The following is a 4,518-nucleotide window of genomic DNA, read 5'->3' on the forward strand; positions in this document are numbered from 1 at the left end:
TCTTTACAGTCTCTCTCTTAGTAACTTTATTAGCTTAACCAAGGCTTAATTATCACCCAGTACTGTTGATTCCAGATCTTTCTGGGCAGTTAGGTAGCACAGTAAATTAAGCTCCTGGCCTAGAGTCAGGAAAACTCCTCTTCCTGAGTTCAAATCTAACTTCAGACACTTAACTAGTTATGTGACCCTGGGCAAATCACTTAACCCTGTTTGCCTCAGTTTCCTCATCTGTAAAATGAGCTGAAGAACAAAATGTCAAACTTATTATTATCTTTGTGAAAAAAAATCTCAAATGAGATTATAAAGAAGTGAACATGAATCAAAACTTTCTTTCTAGCCTTTCCTGGCTCTATTTCCACATCACAAAAAGCATATTGGATATTTTGAACAGAATGTCCCACAGATATCTCAAATTCACCACATCTAAAATAGAACTCATCACTTCATATCTCTCCTAACACATCCTCTTCTGAATACTATTTTTCTTCTTATTTTTCAGTCATTTTCCAATTATGTTCAACTCTTCATGAAAACCCCATTTGGGGTTTTCTTGGCAAAGGTATCAGAGGCCTTTGTCATTTTCTTTTCCATAATTTTACAGATGAAGCAATTAAGGCAAACAGAATTAATTAAGTGCCTTTTCCAGGTCATACAGTAAGTGCCTGGGGCCAGATTTGAACTCAGGAAGATGATATCTGTCTGATTTCAGGACCAGTACCATAATCCCCTTAATCACCAGGTTTGTAATATTGGTATCATCCTTATCTCCTTGCCCTCACCCACCCACAAATACATATATTATATATAAATACAAATATTGGTTTGGTATTATGTAAACCAAATAATATTATTCTATTCTATGTATTATCTAAATCAAATATCCTAGCTTCTAACATGATATCATGCCTCATATCCATTTTCTCCTCTCTACTTACCCAGTCACCACTGTTGCTCAGGCCCTCATTCTCTCTTGCCTGTACTATTGCAATAACTTCCTAATTGGTCTCCCTGCTTCATGTCTGTCTCCATACTTCACACAGCTGTCAAAGTGATTTTCCTAAAGTGCAGACCTGACCATGTCACTCTGCTATTCAATAAATTCCAGTGGCTTCCTATTACTTCCAGGATCAAATATAAACTCCTCTCTTTGGCATTTAAAGTCCTTCACAACCTGTTTCCAACCTACTTTTTCAGCCTCATTACACAATTTTTTCCCAGTCTACAGTCTAGCCAAACTGACCTTTTTTTTTTTAACTATTTTTCATACATAGAACTCCATCCCCCATTCCTGTACTTTTGAATTGATCACCCTCCATGCATGCGATATGTTCCCTCTTCACCATTCTCTCAGAGATTCTTTAGTGCCCTCTAAAGCATAATTTAAGGCATCACCTTCATAAAACCCATCCTAATATCCCCCCAAAATGCTGTTGCTACTTTTGTTATTGAGTCATTTTCCTGTTTTGCCTGACTCCTCTTGACCCCATTTCAAGTTTCTTTGACAAAGATACTGAAGTGATTTATTCCAAATCATTTTAGATTAGGAAACTGAGGCAAACAGGCTTAAATGACTTGCCAGAGTCATACAGCTAGAAAGTATCTGAGGTCAGATTTGAATTCATGAAGAGGAGTCTTCCTGTATCCAGGTCTGGCACTTTGTCCACTGTGCCATTTAGTGCCCCCAATTATCCTATATGCTTATATCTGTATACCTAGGGAATTTTAGCACAAATAGACTGTCTCACAAAAATTCTGGATACCATTAGCAAATTCTTAGAGGGTTGAGCCACTATGGCATAGTGGATAGTGTGCTGGGTTTGGAGCCTAGAATCTAGGTTCAAATCCCGCCTCAGACAATGTGTGATTGTGGGCAAGTCATTTAAAATGCTTTGAACTTCAGTTTTTCCCTTTATAAAAATGAGGAGGATTGGACTAGATGGCATCTAAAGTCCCTTTCAGCTCTAAACCTATGATCCTGTCATCTTGGGAGAGTTAACTGTCATGGCTGAGAGTCTATGTTAGGACTGAGAGAGGGCTGAGAGAATTTCTTGGAGAGTTAACTGTCATGGAAAATGAGATTGCACGAATCCATGAGAATTAGCTGTCATCTCAGAAAGTGTGAAGAGACACTTGGAGGGAACTGAGTTTAACTCTTATTCTGTGTAGAAGACACCATGAGATAACTGAATTGTTGGATTGGGCTGTGAAAGAGTGAGCAGGTAACAGTATTGTTTACAGTTTACTATTGGTTGTAACCTTTCTCACAGCTATTGTAATGATTGGAAAAAAAATATTTTTTCTTTGAGCCACATTTTTGTTTATATATTTGTTTAAGCCCATGAAACTACAATTTGAGATCAAAAGGAAAGAGAAAGTTTTTGGCAAAAGAGATTTTTAAAAAATCAGTGTGGGAATGTAGGAAGAAATATCAGGATACACTCCTTGATAGTCTTCAAACCTGCATGAGAGAATTAATAAAGTAACAAGTCAAATAGCTGAATGACTGGTAGGAGTTTGGTGTGTTTGTCTCTGATAAGGCCCTATTGGTTTGTACCTGGGATTTGTGAATTCATTTGAAAAAGGCAGGGCTGATAACTTTATATTAATATAATTGGCTTTGTTTTTAATTCTATGTTTTTATATTATGACTTTAAAAGCGACATAGTGGGAAGGAGTCCATAGATATCACCAGATTTCCAAAGGGGTACACAACACAGAAAAGGTTAAAAATTCCTACACTAGGAATATTGTTCTCCTCTAGCAACTCCCCCCCCTCCAACTCTTATAGCCTGTTTCATGGTACTGCTGCAAACTGGATTAACAAAATCCTTCATATAGGATATAGCAGAAACCTTGACTCTATACCTATGTGTATGTCAACTCTATACCTATGTCAACACTTCTGGCAAGATCATAATCCTTCAAAAGTAGGGACTTTTAAATTTTTGTGTATGTATCCCTAGGCCTTGGTACGTACTAGTCACTTAATAAATGCCTATTGATTAATTGATGTATACCTGAATATTCACATTAGTTAATTTGTCCCTCACCAACCTCTATTGTGTAGATAAGGGAATATCATTATTGCCATTTCTCAGATCAGCAAATTGAGACTGTGATTTATCCATATCCTGAATTTCACGTGCTCCATGTTTCTTCTGTCCCTGAGACCTGCCCTTCTGATTAGCTTCTTCCAGAACCATCATGTTAAGGAAAGATCCAGGGCATCTGTACCTTCATCCTGCTCCAGGCTGCATTCCCTATACTACCAGACATTCTCTCTTTAATGCCTTCCTGCTGGGGCTCTTCATCTTTCTCTTCCTCTCCCTTACTTTTCAGCTCCTTTTTATACATTCTCCTCTCCCATTAGAATATAAGCTACTTGAGATCAGGGTTTGTTTTTCTGCTTGATATGTATTCTTAGCCCTTAGCACAGCGTCAGGCACATATGAATTACTTTACAAATGCTTGTTGACCTGACTTAGCTCTGTTATTACCTGTGTGATTTTGGATGAGCCATTTAACTTTACTGTGCCTCAGTTTCCTCATCTGCAAAATAAGAGGGTTGGATTTGATGATCTTTAACTTTTCTTCTCTTTTTCCAAGTCTGCTAACCTGTGATTTTATCTGTATGATAACTGAGTGCTGGACCATCCCCAGTCAGTTTGGTCTTGCCAATAGACTGACTCCATTGAATCTGGAGGACCTCACTTGTAATTCACTAAATCAAGACATCCTCCTCCTAAAATCATTGTCCTTCAACAATGAAGGACAAACAATAAACAATTGAGTACTGAGTAAAGAAGACCTAAGTGCTAAAGGGTACTATATACAGAAGTGAAAAGAGTGAGAGAAAAGAGTTTTAGGATAGTTCCTATGGAGCTAAAATAATCTTGAATTATGAGAGTGAAACAATATTCCTTGCTGAGTATTGGATTCAGAATTAGGAAAAGCTGAGTTCAAATCCTGCTTCAAATATTTCCTAGTGTGGGCAAGTCACTCCCAGCTTCAGTTTCCATATCTGTAGATTATAGTAGCACCTACTTCCCAAGACTGTGAAAAAGATCAAACAAGATAGCTCTGCAAAACCTTAAAATATCATATAAGTGCTCACTTTGGCAGCACGTATATTAAAATTGGAATGACAGAGAAGATTACCATGGCTCCTGAACAAGGATAACATGCAAATTCATGAAGCATTCCATATTTTTAAAAAATACTCTATAAATGTGAGCTATTATTATTGGTTTAAGAAAAGATACTGAGATTTTAGTTAGCCAGAAGAGAGTGGGGGCAAGAGCGATAGGGAATGGAAAGAGCTTAGGATAAGGATTCAGATGGTAGAAGATGACATCTGATATCTACTACTTACAATGTATCTTTGGGGAAAATGCTATTTTTTCTGAGTCTCAGTTTCCTTACCTGTAAAATGAGTTTTGAATTAGATGATCTTTAACATCTTATTAATGTTAAGCAAGTTACTTTGGTTAGAACTACAGGGCTGACTTCCATGATTTT

The 4,518-nt window shown here is 37.2% G+C and overlaps 1 non-coding gene across 1 annotated transcript; it reads left to right on the top strand.

Moving 5' to 3' along the window:
- The first annotated feature begins 4,106 nt into the window (after positions 1-4,106).
- On the top strand, positions 4,107-4,211 carry LOC111720553. The gene has a single exon (XR_002770195.1). It is a non-coding gene; the product is annotated as a U6 spliceosomal RNA (small nuclear RNA).
- Positions 4,212-4,518: the final 307 nt, after the last annotated feature.

The sequence above is a fragment of the Sarcophilus harrisii genome, chromosome 4 (genome assembly GCF_902635505.1).
Source record: "Sarcophilus harrisii chromosome 4, mSarHar1.11, whole genome shotgun sequence".
Taxonomy (NCBI): Eukaryota; Metazoa; Chordata; class Mammalia; order Dasyuromorphia; family Dasyuridae; genus Sarcophilus; species Sarcophilus harrisii.